Source organism: Stenella coeruleoalba (genome assembly GCF_951394435.1).
Source record: "Stenella coeruleoalba genome assembly, contig: scaffold_164, whole genome shotgun sequence".
NCBI classification, from domain to species: domain Eukaryota; kingdom Metazoa; phylum Chordata; class Mammalia; order Artiodactyla; family Delphinidae; genus Stenella; species Stenella coeruleoalba.
Genome location: NW_027646405.1, coordinates 315,759 through 340,299, shown reverse-complemented (window position 1 = coordinate 340,299; position 24,541 = coordinate 315,759). Strand labels below are relative to the sequence as shown.

Below are 24,541 nucleotides of genomic sequence, written 5' to 3'. Positions count from 1 at the left end.
CTGTCATTTATAACTCTGCAGGTTTGTGAATTACAGTGCCCCTGAGCTCCTTTCTTCAACTCGCTTTCTTTTGAGCTGGCCGCAACACCGCAGGATGGCTTCAGGCCCTAATCTGGTTCCGGTACGGCACGCTGAGCCTTTGGTTATTTCCTCTTCCTGTTGGGAAATGAGAGTTAAATTTGCCCGTCCAGACACCTCCAGCTAGCCTCTCATTGGTTCTCGCTATTCCTGTTCATCTTCCGCAGAAATTGCAAACTGGGCCAAACAGGAGGTTAAAGGGACTGACTCTCCAAGTGGGGAGAGTGTTAGTAAAGCGTCTGGAATGTTGCACCCGAGTACCAGGGGAGGAAAACTCAGACATATTTGAACACGTCTCCCGATCACATGGTTGATCATACTCTAGGTTCCACATGCATGTTTTAGCTGAAGGAAGAATACCTTAAACCTGGGTAATTGAAACCCGTGGAATGGGTACCATGCAATATGACTTCAAAGGTTCTTCATTTGCTCACCGAACCTCTCCAATCCTATCACTGCTGCATTTATGCCCCTGTACACATGCTTGATTCTCTTTCGGAGACATAGCAATCCATAGGTTTTAAGATACTTACTAGTCAGGTACATTCTTAGGCGTTTAATATGGGGTGTTGAGTCCATTTCGTTGAGCAAGGAGTAGCTCTTGTCTATTCCATATTTGGGTTAAGGAACTTTATCTGTGCTCATTTCAATCTCTGGTTTTATGCAGCACCCCAACTCACCTTTACCCTTAAGCAAGCATAAGTTGGTTTTCTAAATTTGAGACCCTGTTCTGTTCTGTAATTCAGTTCCTGTGTAGCCAAGTTTACATTCCGTGTATTACTGATATCTTATGATGTTTCTTTTTCTGTGTGACTTATTTCAGTTAGAATCATCATACCTGAATCCACTCATTGTGCTGCTAAGGGCCTGATGACACAGATTTCATTGCTGAGTGATATTGCTTTGTAAGTAAATACCACAACTTCTTTATCCATTTTTCACTTTCTGCGATGTTGAACTTGTACTGTAAACGAGGTTCTTGTAAACAGAGCCGTTCCAAACTTTGGGGTGGCTGTGTCTTTTTGATTTTAATTTCCCTAAGCTATAGGACCATAAGTGGAAGTGCCCTAGGCTCTCTTGCTTTGTTTTTTAGATGTTTCAGGAAACACCATACACTTCTCCGGAGTGTCTGTTGGCAATTTACATCCCGCCCATCAGCATAACAAGGCTCCCAGTTCTCCATGGCCTGTCCTGCCTTTCTGGATTTTACACTTTTTTCAGATGGCCCTTTTGACCGGGGGGAAGTGAGACTTCATTGTAGTGCAGATTTCCTTTGCAAGCTTGCTTGGTTGGCCAAAAAGGGCGTATGCGTTTTTTCCTGAATATATTCAGGAAAAAACGCATACGCCCTTTTTGGCCAAGTGCATCATTGTGGACGTTCTGCCTCTTTTCCTATGCTTTCAATGCAATTCCAGTCTACCTCCTGAAATCGGTTTCCTGCAATTCTGCCCCGCTTTCAAGTCCTCTTGGCAGCCTTACTTCAGTCTATTTTTGGACGATAGCTGTCATTTATAACTCTGCAGGTTTGTGAATTACAGTGCCCCTGAGCTCCTTTCTTCAACTCGCTTTCTTTTGAGCTGGCCGCAACACCGCAGGATGGCTTCAGGCCCTAATCTGGTTCCGGTACGGCACGCTGAGCCTTTGGTTATTTCCTCTTCCTGTTGGGAAATGAGAGTTAAATTTGCCCGTCCAGACACCTCCAGCTAGCCTCTCATTGGTTCTCGCTATTCCTGTTCATCTTCCGCAGAAATTGCAAACTGGGCCAAACAGGAGGTTAAAGGGACTGACTCTCCAAGTGGGGAGAGTGTTAGTAAAGCGTCTGGAATGTTGCACCCGAGTACCAGGGGAGGAAAACTCAGACATATTTGAACACGTCTCCCGATCACATGGTTGATCATACTCTAGGTTCCACATGCATGTTTTAGCTGAAGGAAGAATACCTTAAACCTGGGTAATTGAAACCCGTGGAATGGGTACCATGCAATATGACTTCAAAGGGTCTTCATTTGCTCACCGAACCTCTCCAATCCTATCACTGCTGCGTTTATGCCCCTGTACACATGCTTGATTCTCTTTCGGAGACATAGCAATCCATAGGTTTTAAGATACTTACTAGTCAGGTACATTCTTAGGCGTTTAATATGGGGTGTTGAGTCCATTTCATTGAGCAAGGAGTAGCTCTTGTCTATTCCATATTTGGCTTAAGGAACTTTATCTGTGCTCATTTCAATCTCTGGTTTTATGCAGCACCCCAACTCACCTTTACCCTTAAGCAAGCATAAGTTGGTTTTCTAAATTTGAGACCCTGTTCTGTTCTGTAATTCAGTTCCTTTGTAGCCAAGTTTACATTCCGTGTATTACTGATATCTTATGATGTTTCTTTTTCTGTGTGACTTATTTCAGTTAGAATCATCATACCTGAATCCACTCATTGTGCTGCTAAGGGCCTGATGACACAGATTTCATTGCTGAGTGATATTGCTTTGTAAGTAAATACCACAACTTCTTTCTCCATTTTTCACTTTCTGCGATGTTGAACTTGTACTGTAAACGAGGTTCTTGTAAACAGAGCCGTTCCAAACTTTGTGGTGGCTGTGTCTTTTTGATTTTAATTTCCCTAAGGTATAGGACCATAAGTGGAAGTGCCCTAGGTTCTGTTGCTTTGTTTTTTAGATGTTTCAGGAAACACCATACACTTCTCCCCAGTGTCTGTTGGCTATTTACATCCCGCCCATCAGCATAACAAGGCTCTCAGTTCTCCATGGCCTGCCCTGCCTTTCTGGATTTTACACTTTTTTCAGATGGCCCTTTTGACCGGGGGGAAGTGAGACTTCATTGTAGTGCAGATTTCCTTTGCAAGCTTGCTTGGTTGGCCAAAAAGGGCGTATGCGTTTTTTCCTGAATATATTCAGGAAAAAACGCATACGCCCTTTTTGGCCAAGTGCATCATTGTGGACGTTCTGCCTCTTTTCCTATGCTTTCAATGCAATTCCAGTCTACCTCCTGAAATCGGTTTCCTGCAATTCTGCCCCGCTTTCAAGTCTTCTTGGCAGCCTTACTTCAGTCTATTTTTGGACGATAGCTGTCATTTATAACTCTGCAGGTTTGTGAATTACAGTGCCCCTGAGCTCCTTTCTTCAACTCGCTTTCTTGTGACCTGGCCGAAACACCGCAGGATGGCTTCAGGCCCTAATCTGGTTCCGGCCCGGCATGCTGAGCCTTTGGTTAATTCCTCTTCCTGGTGGGAAATGAGAGTTAAATTTGCCTGTCCAGACACCTCCAGCTAGCCTCTCATTGGTTCTCGCTATTCCTGTTCATCTTCCGCAGAAATTGCAAACTGTGCCAAACAGGAGGTTAAAGGCGCTGACTCTCCAAGTGGGGAGAGTGTTAGTAAAGCGTCTGGAATGTTGCACCCGAGTACCAGGGGAGGAAAACTGAGACATATTTGAACACGTCTCCCGATCACATGGTTGATCATACTCTGGGTTCCACATGCATGTTTTAGCTGAAGGAAGAATACCTTAAACCTGGGTAGTTGAAACCCGTGGAATGGGCACAATGCAATATGACTTCAAAGGGTCTTCATTTGCTCACCGAACCTCTCCAATCCTATCACTGCTGCGTTTATGCCCCTGTACACATGCTTGATTCTCTTTCGGAGACATAGCAATCCATAGGTTTTAAGATACTTACTAGTCAGGTACATTCTTAGGCGTTTAATATGCGGTGTTGAGTCCATTTCGTTGAGCAAGGAGTAGCTCTTGTCTATTCCATATTTGGCTTAAGGAACTTTATCTGTGCTCATTTCAATCTCTGGTTTTATGCAGCACCCCAACTCACCTTTCCCCTTAAGCAAGCATAAGTTGGTTTTCTAAATTTGAGACCCTGTTCTGTTCTGTAATTCAGTTCCTGTGTAGCCAAGTTTACATTCCGTGTATTACTGATATCTTATGATGTTTCTTTTTCTGTGTGACTTACGTCAGTTAGAATCATCATACCTGAATCCACTCATTGTGCTGCTAAGGGCCTGATGACACAGATTTCATTGCTGAGTGATATTGCTTTGTAAGTAAATACCACAACTTCTTTATCCATTTTTCACTTTCTGCGATGTTGAACTTGTACTGTAAACGAGGTTCTTGTAAACAGAGCCGTTCCAAACTTTGGGGTGGCTGTGTCTTTTTGATTTTAATTTCCCTAAGCTATAGGACCATAAGTGGAAGTGCCCTAGGCTCTCTTGCTTTGTTTTTTAGATGTTTCAGGAAACACCATACACTTCTCCGGAGTGTCTGTTGGCAATTTACATCCCGCCCATCAGCATAACAAGGCTCCCAGTTCTCCATGGCCTGTCCTGCCTTTCTGGATTTTACACTTTTTTCAGATGGCCCTTTTGACCGGGGGGAAGTGAGACTTCATTGTAGTGCAGATTTCCTTTGCAAGCTTGCTTGGTTGGCCAAAAAGGGCGTATGCGTTTTTTCCTGAATATATTCAGGAAAAAACGCATACGCCCTTTTTGGCCAAGTGCATCATTGTGGACGTTCTGCCTCTTTTCCTATGCTTTCAATGCAATTCCAGTCTACCTCCTGAAATCGGTTTCCTGCAATTCTGCCCCGCTTTCAAGTCCTCTTGGCAGCCTTACTTCAGTCTATTTTTGGACGATAGCTGTCATTTATAACTCTGCAGGTTTGTGAATTACAGTGCCCCTGAGCTCCTTTCTTCAACTCGCTTTCTTTTGAGCTGGCCGCAACACCGCAGGATGGCTTCAGGCCCTAATCTGGTTCCGGTACGGCACGCTGAGCCTTTGGTTATTTCCTCTTCCTGTTGGGAAATGAGAGTTAAATTTGCCCGTCCAGACACCTCCAGCTAGCCTCTCATTGGTTCTCGCTATTCCTGTTCATCTTCCGCAGAAATTGCAAACTGGGCCAAACAGGAGGTTAAAGGGACTGACTCTCCAAGTGGGGAGAGTGTTAGTAAAGCGTCTGGAATGTTGCACCCGAGTACCAGGGGAGGAAAACTCAGACATATTTGAACACGTCTCCCGATCACATGGTTGATCATACTCTAGGTTCCACATGCATGTTTTAGCTGAAGGAAGAATACCTTAAACCTGGGTAATTGAAACCCGTGGAATGGGTACCATGCAATATGACTTCAAAGGGTCTTCATTTGCTCACCGAACCTCTCCAATCCTATCACTGCTGCGTTTATGCCCCTGTACACATGCTTGATTCTCTTTCGGAGACATAGCAATCCATAGGTTTTAAGATACTTACTAGTCAGGTACATTCTTAGGCGTTTAATATGGGGTGTTGAGTCCATTTCATTGAGCAAGGAGTAGCTCTTGTCTATTCCATATTTGGCTTAAGGAACTTTATCTGTGCTCATTTCAATCTCTGGTTTTATGCAGCACCCCAACTCACCTTTACCCTTAAGCAAGCATAAGTTGGTTTTCTAAATTTGAGACCCTGTTCTGTTCTGTAATTCAGTTCCTTTGTAGCCAAGTTTACATTCCGTGTATTACTGATATCTTATGATGTTTCTTTTTCTGTGTGACTTATTTCAGTTAGAATCATCATACCTGAATCCACTCATTGTGCTGCTAAGGGCCTGATGACACAGATTTCATTGCTGAGTGATATTGCTTTGTAAGTAAATACCACAACTTCTTTCTCCATTTTTCACTTTCTGCGATGTTGAACTTGTACTGTAAACGAGGTTCTTGTAAACAGAGCCGTTCCAAACTTTGTGGTGGCTGTGTCTTTTTGATTTTAATTTCCCTAAGGTATAGGACCATAAGTGGAAGTGCCCTAGGTTCTGTTGCTTTGTTTTTTAGATGTTTCAGGAAACACCATACACTTCTCCCCAGTGTCTGTTGGCTATTTACATCCCGCCCATCAGCATAACAAGGCTCTCAGTTCTCCATGGCCTGCCCTGCCTTTCTGGATTTTACACTTTTTTCAGATGGCCCTTTTGACCGGGGGGAAGTGAGACTTCATTGTAGTGCAGATTTCCTTTGCAAGCTTGCTTGGTTGGCCAAAAAGGGCGTATGCGTTTTTTCCTGAATATATTCAGGAAAAAACGCATACGCCCTTTTTGGCCAAGTGCATCATTGTGGACGTTCTGCCTCTTTTCCTATGCTTTCAATGCAATTCCAGTCTACCTCCTGAAATCGGTTTCCTGCAATTCTGCCCCGCTTTCAAGTCTTCTTGGCAGCCTTACTTCAGTCTATTTTTGGACGATAGCTGTCATTTATAACTCTGCAGGTTTGTGAATTACAGTGCCCCTGAGCTCCTTTCTTCAACTCGCTTTCTTGTGACCTGGCCGAAACACCGCAGGATGGCTTCAGGCCCTAATCTGGTTCCGGCCCGGCATGCTGAGCCTTTGGTTAATTCCTCTTCCTGGTGGGAAATGAGAGTTAAATTTGCCTGTCCAGACACCTCCAGCTAGCCTCTCATTGGTTCTCGCTATTCCTGTTCATCTTCCGCAGAAATTGCAAACTGTGCCAAACAGGAGGTTAAAGGCGCTGACTCTCCAAGTGGGGAGAGTGTTAGTAAAGCGTCTGGAATGTTGCACCCGAGTACCAGGGGAGGAAAACTGAGACATATTTGAACACGTCTCCCGATCACATGGTTGATCATACTCTGGGTTCCACATGCATGTTTTAGCTGAAGGAAGAATACCTTAAACCTGGGTAGTTGAAACCCGTGGAATGGGCACAATGCAATATGACTTCAAAGGGTCTTCATTTGCTCACCGAACCTCTCCAATCCTATCACTGCTGCGTTTATGCCCCTGTACACATGCTTGATTCTCTTTCGGAGACATAGCAATCCATAGGTTTTAAGATACTTACTAGTCAGGTACATTCTTAGGCGTTTAATATGCGGTGTTGAGTCCATTTCGTTGAGCAAGGAGTAGCTCTTGTCTATTCCATATTTGGCTTAAGGAACTTTATCTGTGCTCATTTCAATCTCTGGTTTTATGCAGCACCCCAACTCACCTTTCCCCTTAAGCAAGCATAAGTTGGTTTTCTAAATTTGAGACCCTGTTCTGTTCTGTAATTCAGTTCCTGTGTAGCCAAGTTTACATTCCGTGTATTACTGATATCTTATGATGTTTCTTTTTCTGTGTGACTTACGTCAGTTAGAATCATCATACCTGAATCCACTCATTGTGCTGCTAAGGGCCTGATGACACAGATTTCATTGCTGAGTGATATTGCTTTGTAAGTAAATACCACAACTTCTTTATCCATTTTTCACTTTCTGCGATGTTGAACTTGTACTGTAAACGAGGTTCTTGTAAACAGAGCCGTTCCAAACTTTGGGGTGGCTGTGTCTTTTTGATTTTAATTTCCCTAAGCTATAGGACCATAAGTGGAAGTGCCCTAGGTTCTGTTGCTTTGTTTTTTAGATGTTTCAGGAAACACCATACACTTCTCCCGAGTGGTTGTTGGCAATTTACATCCCGCCCATCAGCATAACAAGGCTCCCAGTTCTCCATGGCCTGTCCTGCCTTTCTGGATTTTACACTTTTTTCAGATGGCCCTTTTGACCGGGGGGAAGTGAGACTTCATTGTAGTGCAGATTTCCTTTGCAAGCTTGCTTGGTTGGCCAAAAAGGGCGTATGCGTTTTTTCCTGAATATATTCAGGAAAAAACGCATACGCCCTTTTTGGCCAAGTGCATCATTGTGGACGTTCTGCCTCTTTTCCTATGCTTTCAATGCAATTCCAGTCTACCTCCTGAAATCGGTTTCCTGCAATTCTGCCCCGCTTTCAAGTCCTCTTGGCAGCCTTACTTCAGTCTATTTTTGGACGATAGCTGTCATTTATAACTCTGCAGGTTTGTGAATTACAGTGCCCCTGAGCTCCTTTCTTCAACTCGGTTTCTTTTGAGCTGGCCGCAACACCGCAGGATGGCTTCAGGCCCTAATCTGGTTCCGGTACGGCACGCTGAGCCTTTGGTTATTTCCTCTTCCTGTTGGGAAATGAGAGTTAAATTTGCCCGTCCAGACACCTCCAGCTAGCCTCTCATTGGTTCTCGCTATTCCTGTTCATCTTCCGCAGAAATTGCAAACTGTGCCAAACAGGAGGTTAAAGGCGCTGACTCTCCAAGTGGGGAGAGTGTTAGTAAAGCGTCTGGAATGTTGCACCCGACTACCAGGGGAGGAAAACTGAGACATATTTGAACACGTCTCCCGATCACATGGTTGATCATACTCTGGGTTCCACATGCATGTTTTAGCTGAAGGAAGAATACCTTAAACCTGGGTAGTTGAAACCTGTGGAATGGGTACCATGCAATATGACTTCAAAGGGTCTTCATTTGCTCACCGAACCTCTCCAATCCTATCACTGCTGCGTTTATGCCCCTGTACACATGCTTGATTCTCTTTCGGAGACATAGCAATCCATAGGTTTTAAGATACTTACTAGTCAGGTACATTCTTAGGCGTTTAATATGGGGTGTTGAGTCCATTTCGTTGAGCAAGGAGTAGCTCTTGTCTATTCCATATTTGGCTTAAGGAACTTTATCTGTGCTCATTTCAATCTCTGGTTTTATGCAGCACCCCAACTCACCTTTACCCTAAGCAAGAATAAGTTGGTTTTCTAAATTTGAGACCCTGTTCTGTTCTGTAATTCAGTTCCTGTGTAGCCAAGTTTACATTCCGTGTATTACTGATATCTTATGATGTTTCTTTTTCTGTGTGACTTATTTCAGTTAGAATCATCATACCTGAATCCACTCATTGTGCTGCTAAGGGCCTGATGACACAGATTTCATTGCTGAGTGATATTGCTTTGTAAGTAAATACCACAACTTCTTTATCCATTTTTCACTTTCTGCGATGTTGAACTTGTACTGTAAACGAGGTTCTTGTAAACAGAGCCGTTCCAAACTTTGGGGTGGCTGTGTCTTTTTGATTTTAATTTCCCTAAGCTATAGGACCATAAGTGGAAGTGCCCTAGGCTCTGTTGCTTTGTTTTTTAGATGTTTCAGGAAACACCATACACTTCTCCCAAGTGTCTGTTGGCAATTTACATCCCGCCCATCAGCATAACAAGGCTCCCAGTTCTCCATGGCCTGTCCTGCCTTTCTGGATTTTACACTTTTTTCAGATGGCCCTTTTGACCGGGGGGAAGTGAGACTTCATTGTAGTGCAGATTTCCTTTGCAAGCTTGCTTGGTTGGCCAAAAAGGGCGTATGCGTTTTTTCCTGAATATATTCAGGAAAAAACGCATACGCCCTTTTTGGCCAAGTGCATCATTGTGGACGTTCTGCCTCTTTTCCTATGCTTTCAATGCAATTCCAGTCTACCTCCTGAAATCGGTTTCCTGCAATTCTGCCCCGCTTTCAAGTCCTCTTGGCAGCCTTACTTCAGTCTATTTTTGGACGATTGCTGTCATTTATAACTCTGCAGGTTTGTGAATTACAGTGTCCCTGAGCTCCTTTCTTCAACTCGCTTTCTTTTGAGCTGGCCGCAACACCGCAGGATGGCTTCAGGCCCTAATCTGGCTCCGGTACGACACGCTGAGCCTTTGGTTATTTCCTCTTCCTGGTGGGAAATGAGAGTTAAATTTGCCCGTCCAGACACCTCCAGCTAGCCTCTCATTGGTTCTCGCTATTCCTGTTCATCTTCCGCAGAAATTGCAAACTGGGCCAAACAGGAGGTTAAAGGGACTGACTCTCCAAGTGGGGAGAGTGTTAGTAAAGCGTCTGGAATGTTGCACCCGAGTACCAGGGGAGGAAAACTGAGACATATTTGAACACGTCTCCCGATCACATGGTTGATCATACTCTAGGTTCCACATGCATGTTTTAGCTGAAGGAAGAATACCTTAAACCTGGGTAGTTGAAACCCGTGGAATGGGTACCATGCAATATGACTTCAAAGGGTCTTCATTTGCTCACCGAACCTCTCCAATCCTATCACTGCTGCGTTTATGCCCCTGTACACACGCTTGATTCTCTTTCGGAGACATAGCAATCCATAGGTTTTAAGATACTTACAAGTCAGGTACATTCTTAGGCGTTTAGTATGCGGTGTTGAGTCCATTTCGTTGAGCAAGGAGTAGCTCTTGTCTATTCCATATTTGGCTTAAGGAACTTTATCTGTGCTCATTTCAATCTCTGGTTTTATGCAGCACCCCAACTCACCTTTACCCTTAAGCAAGCATAAGTTGTTTTTCTAAATTTGAGACCCTGTTCTGTTCTGTAATTCAGTTCCTGTGTAGCCAAGTTTCCATTCCGTGTATTATTGGTATCTTATGATGTTTCTTTTTCTGTGTGACTTATTTCAGTTAGAATCATCATACCTGAATCCACTCATTGTGATGCTAAGGGCCTGATGACATAGATTTCATTGCTGAGTGATATTGCTTTGTAAGTGAATACCACAACTTCTTTATCCATTTTTAACTTTCTGCGATGTTGAACTTGTACTGTAAACGAGGTTCTTGTAAACAGAGGCGTCCCAAACTTTGGGGTGGCTGTGTCTTTTTGATTTTAATTTCCCTAAGCTATAGGACCATAAGTGGCAGTGCCCTAGGCTCTGTTGCTTTGATTTATAGATGTTTCAGGAAACACCATACACTTCTCCCGAGTGTCTGTTGGCAATTTACATCCCGCCCTTCAGCATAACAAGGCTCCCAGTTCTCAATGGCCTGTCCTGCCTTTCTGGATTTTACACTTTTTTCAGATGGCCCTTTTGACCGGGGGGAAGTGAGACTTCATTGTAGTGCAGATTTCCTTTGCAAGCTTGCTTGGTTGGCCAAAAAGGGCGTATGCGTTTTTTCCTGAATATATTCAGGAAAAAACGCATACGCCCTTTTTGGCCAAGTGCATCATTGTGGACGTTCTGCCTCTTTTCCTATGCTTTCAATGCAATTCCTGTCTACCTCCTGAAATCGATTTCCTGCAATTCTGCCCCGCTTTCAAGTCCTCTTGGCAGCCTTACTTCAGTATATTTTTGGACGATAGCTGTCATTTATAACTCTGCAGGTTTGTGAATTACAGTGCCCCTGAGCTCCTTTCTTCAACTCGCTTTCTTTTGAGCTGGCCGCAACACCGCAGGATGGCTTCAGGCCCTAATCTGGTTCCGGTACGGCACGCTGAGCCTTTGGTTATTTCCTCTTCCTGGTGGGAAATGAGAGTTAAATTTGCCCGTCCAGACACCTCCAGCTAGCCTCTCATTGGTTCTCGCTATTCCTGTTCATCTTCCGCAGAAATTGCAAACTGTGCCAAACAGGAGGTTAAAGGCGTTGACTCTCCAAGTGGGGAGAGTGTTAGTAAAGCGTCTGGAATGTTGCACCCGAGTACCAGGGGAGGAAAACTGAGACATATTTGAACACGTCTCCCGATCACATGGTTGATCATACTCTAGGTTCCACATGCATGTTTTAGCTGAAGGAAGAATACCTTAAACCTGGAGAGTTAAGACCCGTGTAATGGGTACCATGCAATATGACTTCAAAGGGTCTTCATTTGCTCACCGAACCTCTCCAATCCTATCACTGCTGCGTTTATGCCCCTGTACACATGCTTGATTCTCTTTCGGAGACATAGCAATCCATAGGTTTTAAGATACTTACTAGTCAGGTACATTCTTAGGCGTTTAATATGCGGTGTTGAGTCCATTTCGTTGAGCAAGGAGTAGCTCTTGTCTATTCCATATTTGACTTAAGGAACTTTATCTGTGCTCATTTCAATCTCTGGTTTTATGCAGCACCCCAACTCACCTTTCCCCTTAAGCAAGCATAAGTTGGTTTTCTAAATTTGAGACCCTGTTCTGTTCTGTAATTCAGTTCCTGTGTAGCCAAGTTTACAACCGTGTATTACTGATATCTTATGATGTTTCTTTTTCTGTGTGACTTACTTCAGTTAGAATCATCATACCTGAATCCACTCATTGTGCTGCTAAGGGCCTGATGACACAGATTGCATTGCTGAGTGATATATGCTTTGTAAGTAAATACCACAACTTCTTTATCCATTTTTCAATTTCTGCGATGTTGAACTTGCACTGTAAACGAGGTTCTTGTAAACAGAGCCGTTCCAAACTTTGGGGTGGCTGTGTCTTTTTGATTTTAATTTCCCTAAGCTATAGGACCATAAGTGGAAGTGCCCTAGGTTCTGTTGCTTTGTTTTTTAGATGTTTCAGGAAACACCATGCACATCTCCCGAGTGGTTGTTGGCAATTTACATCCCGCGCATCAACATAACAAGGCTCCCAGTTCTCCATGGCCTGTCCTGCCTTTCTGGATTTTACACTTTTTTCAGATGGCTCTTTTGACTGGGGGGAAGTGAGACTTCATTGTAGTGCAGATTTCCTTTGCAAGCTTGCTTGGTTGGCCAAAAAGGGCGTATGCGTTTTTTCCTGAATATATTCAGGAAAAAACGCATACGCCCTTTTTGGCCAAGTGCATCATTGTGGACGTTCTGCCTCTTTTCCTATGCTTTCAATGCAATTCCAGTCTACCTCCTGAAATCGGTTTCCTGCAATTCTGCCCCGCTTTCAAGTCCTCTTGGCAGCCTTACTTCAGTCTATTTTTGGACGATAGCTGTCATTTATAACTCTGCAGGTTTGTGAATTACAGTGCCCCTGAGCTCCTTTCTTCAACTCGGTTTCTTTTGAGCTGGCCGCAACACCGCAGGATGGCTTCAGGCCCTAATCTGGTTCCGGTACGGCAGGCTGAGCCTTTGGTTATTTCCTCTTCCTGGTGGGAAATGAGAGTTAAATTTGCCCGTCCAGACACCTCCAGCTAGTCTCTCATTGGTTCTCGCTATTCCTGTTCATCTTCCGCAGAAATTGCAAACTGGGCCAAACAGGAGGTTAAAGGCGCTGACTCTCCAAGTGGGGAGAGTGTTAGTAAAGCGTCTGGAATGTTGCACCCGAGTACCAGGGGAGGAAAACTGAGACATATTTGAACACGTCTCCCATTCTCATGGTTGATCATACTTGGGTTCCACATGCATGTTTTAGCTGAAGGAAGAATACCTTAAACCTGGAGAGTTGAGACCCGTGTAATGGGTACCATGCAATATGACTTCAAAGGGTCTTCATTTGCTCACCGAACCTCTCCAATCCTATCACTGCTGCGTTTATGCCCCTGTACACATGCTTGATTCTCTTTTGGAGACATAGCAATCCATAGGTTTTACGATACTTACTAGTCAGGTACATTCTTAGGCGTTTAATATGCGGTGTTGAGTCCATTTCGTTGAGCAAGGAGTAGCTCTTGTCTATTCCATATTTGGCCTAAGGAACTTTATCTGTGCTCATTTCAATCTCTGGTTTTATGCAGCACCCCAACTCACCTTTACCCTTAAGCAAGCATAAGTTGGTTTTCTAAATTTGAGACCCTGTTCTGTTCTGTAATTCAGTTCCTGTGTAGCCAAGTTTCCATTCCGTGTATTACTGATATCTTATGATGTTTCTTTTTCTGTGTGACTTATTTCAGTTAGAATCATCATACCTGAATCCACTCATTGTGATGCTAAGGGCCTGATGACATAGATTTCATTGCTGAGTGATATTGCTTTGTAAGTAAATACCACAACTTCTTTATCCATTTTTCACTTTCTGCGATGTTGAACTTGTACTGTAAACGAGGTTCTTGTAAACAGAGGTGTCCCAAACTTTGGGGTGGCTGTGTCTTTTTGATTTTAATTTCCCTAAGCTATAGGACCATAAGTGGCAGTGCCCTAGGCTCTGTTGCTTTGTTTTTTAGATGTTTCAGGAAACACCATACACTTCTCCCGAGTGTCTGTTGGCAATTTACATCCCGCCCATCAGCATAACAAGGCTCCCAGTTCTCCATGGCCTGTTGCCTTTCTGGATTTTACACTTTTTTCAGATGGCCCTTTTGACCAGGGGGAAGTGAGACTTCATTGTAGTGCAGATTTCCTTTGCAAGCTTGCTTGGTTGGCCAAAAAGGGCGTATGCGTTTTTTCCTGAATATATTCAGGAAAAAACGCATACGCCCTCTTTGGCCAAGTGCATCACTGTGGACGTTCTGCCTCTTTTCCTATGCTTTCAATGCAATTCCAGTCTACCTCCTGAAATCGGTTTCCTGCAATTCTGCCCCGCTTTCAAGTCCTCTTGGCAGCCTTACTTCAGTCTATTTTTGGACGATAGCTGTCATTTATAACTCTGCAGGTTTGTGAATTACAGTGCCCCTGAGCTCCTTTCTTCAACTCGTTTTCTTGTGACCTGGCCGCAACACCGCAGGATGGCTTCAGGCCCTAATCTGGTTCCGGCCCGGCATGCTGAGCCTTTGGTTAATTCCTCTTCCTGGTGGGAAATGAGAGTTAAATTTGCCCGTTCAGACACCTCCAGCTAGCCTCTCATTGGTTCTCGCTATTCCTGTTCATCTTCCGCAGAAATTGCAAACTGGGCCAAACAGGAGGTTAAAGGGACTGACTCTCCAAGTCGGGAGAGTGATAGTAAAGCGTCTGGAATGTTGCACCCGAGTACCAGGGGAGGAAAACTGAGACATATTTGAACACGTCTCCCGTTCACATGGTTGATCATACTCGGGGTTCCACATGCATGTTTTAGCTGAAGGAAGAATACCTTAAACCTGGAGAGTTGAGACCCGTGGAATGGGTACCATGCAATATGACTTCAAAGGGTCTTCATTTGATCACCGAACCTCTCCAATCCTATCACTGCTGCGTTTATGCCCCTGTACACATGCTTGATTCTCTTTCGGAGACATAGCAATCCATAGGTTTTAAGATACTTACTAGTCAGGTACATTCTTAGGCGTTTAATATGGGGTGTTGAGTCCATTTCGTTGAGCAAGGAGTAGCTCTTGTCTATTCCATATTTGGCTTAAGGAACTTTATCTGTGCTCATTTCAATCTCTCATTTTATGCAGCACCCCAACTCACCTTTACCCTTAAGCAAGCATAAGTTGGTTTTCTAAATTTGAGACCCTGTTCTGTTCTGTAATTCAGTTCCTGTGTAGCCAAGTTTACATTCCGTGTATTACTGATATCTTATGATGTTTCTTTTTCTGTGTGACTTATTTCAGTTAGAATCATCATACCTGAATCCACTCATTGTGCTGCTAAGGGCCTGATGACACAGATTTCATTGCTGAGTGATATTGCTTTGTAAGTAAATACCACAACTTCTTTATCCATTTTTCACTTTCTGCGATGTTGAACTTGTACTGTAAACGAGGTTCTTGTAAACAGAACCGTTCCAAACTTTGGGGTGGCTGTGTCTTTTTCATTTTAATTTCCCTAAGCTATAGGACCATAAGTGGAAGTGCCCTAGGTTCTGTTGCTTTGTTTTTTAGATGTTTCAGGAAACACCATACACTTCTCCCGAGTGGTTGTTGGCAATTTACATCCCGCCCATCAACATAACAAGGCTCCCAGTTCTCCATGGCCTGTCCTGCCTTTCTGGATTTTACACTTTTTTCAGATGGCCCTTTTGACCAGGGGGAAGTGAGACTTCATTGTAGTGCAGATTTCCTTTGCAAGCTTGCTTGGTTGGCCAAAAAGGGCGTATGCGTTTTTTCCTGAATATATTCAGGAAAAAACGCATACGCCCTTTTTGGCCAAGTGCATCACTGTGGACGTTCTGCCTCTTTTCCTATGCTTTCAATGCAATTCCAGTCTACCTCCTGAAATCGGTTTCTTGCAATTATGCCCCGCTTTCAAGTCCTCTTGGCAGCCTTACTTCAGTCTATTTTTGAACAATAGCTGTCATTTATAACTCTGCAGGTTTGTGAATTACAGTGCCCCTGAGCTCCTTTCTTCAACTCGCTTTCTTGTGACCTGGCCGCAACACCGCAGGATGGCTTCAGGCCCTAATCTGGTTCCGGCCCGGCATGCTGAGCCTTTGGTTAATTCCTCTTCCTGGTGGGAAATGAGAGTTAAATTTGCCCGTCCAGACACCTCCAGCTAGCCTCTCATTGGTTCTCGCTATTCCTGTTCATCTTCCGCAGAAATTGCAAACTGAGCCAAACAGGAGGTTAAAGGGACTGACTCTCCAAGTCGGGAGAGTGTTAGTAAAGCGTCTGGAATGTTGCACCCGAGTACCAGGGGAGGAAAACTGAGACATATTTGAACACGTCTCCCGTTCACATGGTTGATCATACTCTGGGTTCCACATGCATGTTTTAGCTGAAGGAAGAATACCTTAAACCTGGAGAGTTGAGACCCGTGTAATGGGTACCATGCAATATGACTTCAAAGGGTTTTCATTTGCTCACCGAACCTCTCCAATCCTATCACTGCTGCGTTTATGCCCCTGTACACACGCTTCATTCTCTTTTGGAGACATAGCAATCCATAGGTTTTAAGATACTTACTAGTCAGGTACATTCTTAGGCGTTTAATATGGGGTGTTGAGTCCATTTCGTTGAGCAAGGAGTAGCTCTTGTCTATTCCATATTTGGCTTAAGGAACTTTATCTGTGCTCATTTGAATCTCTGGTTTTATGCAGCACCCCAACTCACTTTTACCCTTAAGCAAGCATAAGTTGGTTTTCTAAATTTGAGACCCTGTTCTGTTCTGTAATTCAGTTCCTGTGTAGCCAAGTTTACATTCCGTGTATTACTGATATCTTATGATGTTTCTTTTTCTGTGTGACTTATTTCAGTTAGAATCATCATACCTGAATCCACTCATTGTGATGCTACGGGCCTGATGACATAGATTTCATTGCTGAGTGATATTGCTTTGTAAGTAAATACCACAACTTCTTTATCCATTTTTCACTTTCTGCGATGTTGAACTTGTACTGTAAACGAGGTTCTTGTAAACAGAGGCGTCCCAAACTTTGGGGTGGCTGTGTCTGTTTGATTTTAATTTCCCTAAGCTATAGGACCATAAGTGGCAGTGCCCTAGGCTCTGTTGCTTTGTTTTTTAGATGTTTCAGGAAACACCATACACTTCTCCCAAGTGTCTGTTGGCAATTTACATCCCGCCCATCAGCATAACAAGGCTCCCAGTTCTCCATGGCCTGTCCTGCCTTTCTGGATTTTACACTTTTTTCAGATGGCCCTTTTGACCGGGGGGAAGTGAGACTTCATTGTAGTGCAGATTTCTTTGCAAGCTTGCTTGGTTGGCCAAAAAGGGCGTATGCGTTTTTTCCTGAATATATTCAGGAAAAAACGCATACGCCCTTTTTGGCCAAGTGCATCATTGTGGACGTTCTGCCTCTTTTCCTATGCTTTCAATGCAATTCCAGTCTACCTCCTGAAATCGGTTTCCTGCAATTCTGCCCCGCTTTCAAGTCCTCTTGGCAGCCTTACTTCAGTCTATTTTTGGACGATAGCTGTCATTTATAACTCTGCAGGTTTGTGAATTACAGTGCCCCTGAGCTCCTTTCTTCAACTCGCTTTCTTGTGACCTGGCCGCAACACCGCAGGATGGCTTCAGGCCCTAATCTGGTTCCGGCCCGGCATGCTGAGCCTTTGGTTAATTCCTCTTCCTGGTGGGAAATGAGAGTTAAATTTGCCCGTCCAGACACCTCCAGCTAGCCTCTCATTGGTTCTCGCTATTCCTGTTCATCTTCCGCAGAAATTGCAAACTGGGCCAAACAGGAGTTTAAAGGGACTGACTCTCCAAGTGGGGAGAGTGTTAGTAAAGCGTCTGGAATGTTGCACCCGAGTACCAGCGTAGGAAAACTGAGACATATTTGAACACGTCTCCCGATCACATGGTTGATCATACTCTAGGTTCCACATGCATGTTTTAGCTGAAGGAAGAATACCTTAAACCTGGGTAGTTGAAACCCGTGGAATGGGTACCATGCAATATGACTACAAAGGGTCTTCATTTGCTCACCGAACCTCTCCAATCCTATCACTGCTGCGTTTATGCCCCTGTACACATGCTTGATTCTCTTTTGGAGACATAGCAATCCATAGGTTTGAAGATACTTACAAGTCAGGTACATTCTTAGGCTTTTAATATGCGGTGTTGAGTCCATTTCGTTGAGCAAGGAGTAGCTCTTGTCTATTCCATATTTGGCTTAAGGAACTTTATCTGTGCTCATTTCAATCTCTGGTTTTATGCAGCACCCCAACTCACCTTTCCCCTTAAGCATGCATAAGTTGGTTTTCTAAATTTGAGACCCTGTTCTGTTTTGGAATGCAGTTCCTGTGTAGCCAAGTTTACATTCCGTGTATTACTGATATCTTATGATGTTTCTTTTTCTGTGTGACTTATTTCAGTTAGAATCATCGTACCTGAATCTACTCATTATGCTGCTACGGGCCTGATGACATAGATTTCATTGCTGAGTGATACTGCATTGTACGTAAGTACCACAAGTTCTTTATCCATTTTTCACTTTCTGAGATGTTGAACTTGTACTGTAAACGATGTTCTTGTAAACAGAGCCGTTCCAAACTTTGGGGTGGCTGTGTCTTTTTGATTTTAATTTCCCTAAGCTATAGGACCATAAGTGGAAGTGCCCTAGGCTCTGTTGCTTTGTTTTTTAGATGTTTCAGGAAACACCATACACTTCTCCCGAGTGTCTGTTGGCAATTTACATCCCGCCCATCAGCATAACAAGGCTCCAAGTTCTCAATGGCCTGTCCTGCCTTTCTGGATTTTACACTTTTTTCAGATGGCCCTTTTGACCGGGGGGAAGTGAGACTTCATTGTAGTGCAGATTTCCTTTGCAAGCTTGCTTGGTTGGCCAAAAAGGGCGTATGCGTTTTTTCCTGAATATATTCAGGAAAAAACGCATACGTCCTTTTTGGCCAAGTGCATCACTGTGGACGTTCTGCCTCTTTTCCTATGCTTTCAATGCAATTCCAGTCTACCTCCTGAAATCGGTTTCTTGCAATTATGCCCCGCTTTCAGGTCCTCTTGGCAGCCTTACTTCAGTCTATTTTTGGACGATAGCTGTCATTTATAACTCTGCAGGTTTGTGAATTACAGTGCCCCTGAGCTCCTTTCTTCAACTCGCTTTCTTGTGACCTGGCCGCAACACCGCAGGATGGCTTTAGGCCCTAATCTGGTTCCGGCCCGGCATGCTGAGCCTTTGGTTAATTCCTCTTCCTGGTGGGAATTGAGAGTTAAATTTGCCCGTTCAGACACCTCCAGCTAGCCTCTCATTGGTTCTCGCTATTCCTGTTCATCTTCCGCAGAAATTGCAAACTGGGCCAAACAGGAGGTTAAAGGGACTGACTCTCCAAGTCGGGAGAGTGATAGTAAAGCGTCTGGAATGTTGCACCCGAGTACCAGGGGAGGTAAACTGAGACATATTTGAACACGTCTCCCGTTCACATGGTTGATCATACTCGGGGTTCCACATGCATGTTTTAGCTGAAGGAAGAATACCTTAAACCTGGAGAGTTGAGACCCGTGGAATGGGTACCATGCAATATGACTTCAAAGGGTCTTCATTTGATCACCGAACCTCTCCAATCCTATCACTGCTGCGTTTATGCCCCTGTACACATGCTTGATTCTCTTTCGGAGACATAGCAATCCATAGGTTTTAAGATACTTACTAGTCAGGTACATTCTTAGGCGTTTAATATGGGGTGTTGAGTCCATTTCGTTGAGCAAGGAGTAGCTCTTGTCTATTCCATATTTGGCTTAAGGAACTTTATCTGTGCTCATTTCAATCTCTCATTTTATGCAGCACCCCAACTCACCTTTACCCTTAAGCAAGCATAAGTTGGTTTTCTAAATTTGAGACCCTGTTCTGTTCTGTAATTCAGTTCCTGTGTAGCCAAGTTTACATTCCGTGTATTACTGATATCTTATGATGTTTCTTTTTCTGTGTGACTTATTTCAGTTAGAATCATCATACCTGAATCCACTCATTGTGCTGCTAAGGGCCTGATGACACAGATTTCATTGCTGAGTGATATTGCTTTGTAAGTAAATACCACAACTTCTTTATCCATTTTTCACTTTCTGCGATGTTGAACTTGTACTGTAAACGAGGTTCTTGTAAACAGAGGCGTCCCAAACTTTGGGGTGGCTGTGTCTGTTTGATTTTAATTTCCCTAAGCTATAGGACCATAAGTGGCAGTGCCCTAGGCTCTGTTGCTTTGTTTTTTAGATGTTTCAGGAAACACCATACACTTCTCCCAAGTGTCTGTTGGCAATTTACATCCCGCCCATCAGCATAACAAGGCTCCCCGTTCTCCATGGCCTGTCCTGCCTTTCTGGATTTTACACTTTTTTCAGATGGCCCTTTTGACCAGGGGGAAGTGAGACTTCATTGTAGTGCAGATTTCTTTGCAAGCTTGCTTGGTTGGCCAAAAAGGGCGTATGCGTTTTTTCCTGAATATATTCAGGAAAAAACGCATACGCCCTTTTTGGCCAAGTGCATCATTGTGGACGTTCTGCCTCTTTTCCTATGCTTTCAATGCAATTCCAGTCTACCTCCTGAAATCGGTTTCCTGCAATTCTGCCCCGCTTTCAAGTCCTCTTGGCAGCCTTACTTCAGTCTATTTTTGGACGATAGCTGTCATTTATAACTCTGCAGGTTTGTGAATTACAGTGCCCCTGAGCTCCTTTCTTCAACTCGCTTTCTTGTGACCTGGCCGCAACACCGCAGGATGGCTTCAGGCCCTAATCTGGTTCCGGCCCGGCATGCTGAGCCTTTGGTTAATTCCTCTTCCTGGTGGGAAATGAGAGTTAAATTTGCCCGTCCAGACACCTCCAGCTAGCCTCTCATTGGTTCTCGCTATTCATGTTCATCTTCCGCAGAAATTGCAAACTGGGCCAAACAGGAGGTTAAAGGGACTGACTCTCCAAGTGGGGAGAGTGTTAGTAAAGCGTCTGGAATGTTGCACCCGAGTACCAGGGTACGAAAACTGAGACATATTTGAACACGTCTCCCGATCACATGGTTGATCATACTCTAGGTTCCACATGCATGTTTTAGCTGAAGGAAGAATACCTTAAACCTGGGTAGTTGAAACCCGTGGAATGGGTACCATGCAATATGACTACAAAGGGTCTTCATTTGCTCACCGAACCTCTCCAATCCTATCACTGCTGCGTTTATGCCCCTGTACACATGCTTGATTCTCTTTTGGAGACATAGCAATCCATAGGTTTGAAGATACTTACAAGTCAGGTACATTCTTAGGCGTTTAATATGCGGTGTTGAGTCCATTTCGTTGAGCAAGGAGTAGCTCTTGTCTATTCCATATTTGGCTTAAGGAACTTTATCTGTGCTCATTTCAATCTCTGGTTTTATGCAGCACCCCAACTCACCTTTACCCTTAAGCAAGAATAAGTTGGTTTTCTAAATTTGAGACCCTGTTCTGTTTTGGAATGCAGTTCCTGTGTAGCCAAGTTTACATTCCGTGTATTACTGATATCTTATGATGTTTCTTTTTCTGTGTGACTTATTTCAGTTAGAATCATCGTACCTGAATCTACTCATTATGCTGCTACGGGCCTGATGACATAGATTTCATTGCTGAGTGATACTGCATTGTACGTAAGTACCACAAGTTCTTTATCCATTTTTCACTTTCTGAGATGTTGAACTTGTACTGTAAACGAGGTTCTTGTAAACAGAGCCGTTCCAAACTTTGGGGTGGCTGTGTCTTTTTGATTTTAATTTCCCTAAGCTATAGGACCATAAGTGGAAGTGCCCTAGGCTCTGTTGCTTTGTTTTTTAGATGTTTCAGGAAACACCATACACTTCTCCCGAGTGTCTGTTGGCAATTTACATCCCGCCCATCAGCATAACAAGGCTCCAAGTTCTCAATGGCCTGTCCTGCCTTTCTGGATTTTACACTTTTTTCAGATGGCCCTTTTGACCGGGGGGAAGTGAGACTTCATTGTAGTGCAGATTTCCTTTGCAAGCTTGCTTGGTTGGCCAAAAAGGGCGTATGCGTTTTTTCCTGAATATATTCAGGAAAAAACGCATACGTCCTTTTTGGCCAAGTGCATCACTGTGGACGTTCTGCCTCTTTTCCTATGCTTTCAATGCAATTCCAGTCTACCTCCTGAAATCGGTTTCTTGCAATTATGCCCCGCTTTCAAGTCCTCTTGGCAGCCTTACTTCAGTCTATTTTTGGACGATAGCTGTCATTTATAACTCTGCAGGTTTGTGAATTACAGTGCCCCTGAGCTCCTTTCTTCAACTCGCTTTCTTGTGACCTGGCCGCAACACCGCAGGATGGCTTCAGGCCCTAATCTGGTTCCGGCCCGGCATGCTGAGCCTTTGGTTAATTCCTCTTCCTGGTGGGAAATGAGAGTTAAATTTGCCCGTCCAGACACCTCCAGCTAGCCTCTCATTGGTTCTCGCTATTCCTGTTCATCTTCCGCAGAAATTGCAAACTGAGCCAAACAGGAGGTTAAAGGGACTGACTCTCCAAGTCGGGAGAGTGTTAGTAAAGCGTCTGGAATGTTGCACCCGAGTACCAGGGGAGGAAAATTGAGACATATTTGAACACGTCTCCCGTTCACATGGTTGATCATACTCTGGGTTCCACATGCATGTTTTAGCTGAAGGAAGAATACCTTAAACCTGGAGAGTTGAGACCCGTGGAATGGGTACCATGCAATATGACTTCAAAGGGTCTTCATTTGCTCACCGAACCTCTCCAATCCTATCACTGCTGCGTTTATGCCCCTGTACACACGCTTCATTCTCTTTTGGAGACATAGCAATCCATAGGTTTTAAGATACTTACTAGTCAGGTACATTCTTAGGCGTTTAATATGGGGTGTTGAGTCCATTTCGTTGAGCAAGGAGTAGCTCTTGTCTATTCCATATTTGACTTAAGGAACTTTATCTGTGCTCATTTCAATCTCTGGTTTTATGCAGCACCCCAACTCACTTTTACCCTTAAGCAAGCATAAGTTGGTTTTCTAAATTTGAGACCCTGTTCTGTTCTGTAATTCAGTTCCTGTGTAGCCAAGTTTACATTCCGTGTATTACTGATATCTTATGATGTTTCTTTTTCTGTGTGACTTATTTCAGTTAGAATCATCATACCTGAATCCACTCATTGTGATGCTAAGGGCCTGATGACATAGATTTCATTGCTGAGTGATATTGCTTTGTAAGTAAATACCACAACTTCTTTATCCATTTTTCACTTTCTGCGATGTTGAACTTGTACTGTAAACGAGGTTCTTGTAAACAGAGGCGTCCCAAACTTTGGGGTGGCTGTGTCTGTTTGATTTTAATTTCCCTAAGCTATAGGACCATAAGTGGCAGTGCCCTAGGCTCTGTTGCTTTGTTTTTTAGATGTTTCAGGAAACACCATACACTTCTCCCAAGTGTCTGTTGGCAATTTACATCCCGCCCATCAGCATAACAAGGCTCCCAGTTCTCCATGGCCTGTCCTGCCTTTCTGGATTTTACACTTTTTTCAGATGGCCCTTTTGACCGGGGGGAAGTGAGACTTCATTGTAGTGCAGATTTCTTTGCAAGCTTGCTTGGTTGGCCAAAAAGGGCGTATGCGTTTTTTCCTGAATATATTCAGGAAAAAACGCATACGCCCTTTTTGGCCAAGTGCATCATTGTGGACGTTCTGCCTCTTTTCCTATGCTTTCAATGCAATTCCAGTCTACCTCCTGAAATCGGTTTCCTGCAATTCTGCCCCGCTTTCAAGTCCTCTTGGCAGCCTTACTTCAGTCTATTTTTGGACGATAGCTGTCATTTATAACTCTGCAGGTTTGTGAATTACAGTGCCCCTGAGCTCCTTTCTTCAACTCGCTTTCTTGTGACCTGGCCGCAACACCGCAGGATGGCTTCAGGCCCTAATCTGGTTCCGGCCCGGCATGCTGAGCCTTTGGTTAATTCCTCTTCCTGGTGGGAAATGAGAGTTAAATTTGCCCGTCCAGACACCTCCAGCTAGCCTCTCATTGGTTCTCGCTATTCCTGTTCATCTTCCGCAGAAATTGCAAACTGTGCCAAACAGGAGGTTAAAGGGACTGACTCTCCAAGTGGGGAGAGTGTTAGTAAAGCGTCTGGAATGTTGCACCCGAGTACCAGGGTACGAAAACTGAGACATATTTGAACACGTCTCCCGATCACATGGTTGATCATACTCTAGGTTCCACATGCATGTTTTAGCTGAAGGAAGAATACCTTAAACCTGGTAGTTGAAACCCGTGGAATGGGTACCATGCAATATGACTTCAAAGGGTGTTCATTTGCTCACCGAACCTCTCCAATCCTATCACTGCTGCGTTTATGCCCCTGTACACATGCTTGATTCTCTTTCGGAGACATAGCAATCCATAGGTTTTAAGATACTTTCTAGTCAGGTACATTCTTAGGCGTTTAATATGCGGTGTTGAGTCCATTTCGTTGAGGAAGGAGTAGCTCTTGTCTATTCCATATTTGACTTAAGGAACTTTATCTGTGCTCATTTCAATCTCTGGTTTTATGCAGCACCCCAACTCACCTTTCCCCTTAAGCAAGCATAAGTTGGTTTTCTAAATTTGAGACCCTGTTCTGTTCTGTAATTCAGTTCCTGTGTAGCCAAGTTTACATTC

The 24,541-nt window shown here is 43.9% G+C and overlaps 1 long non-coding RNA gene across 1 annotated transcript in view; it reads left to right on the top strand.

The window, feature by feature from the left end:
- The window catches only part of LOC307181136, a 52,221-nt gene extending 30,707 nt beyond the window's left edge, over positions 1-21,514 (top strand). The window contains exons 2-3 of the long non-coding RNA XR_013825944.1: positions 18,277-18,362; positions 21,436-21,514. This is a non-coding gene — a long non-coding RNA (uncharacterized lncRNA). The remainder of the gene's footprint in view (positions 1-18,276; positions 18,363-21,435) is intronic.
- The last annotated feature ends 3,027 nt before the right edge of the window (positions 21,515-24,541 follow it).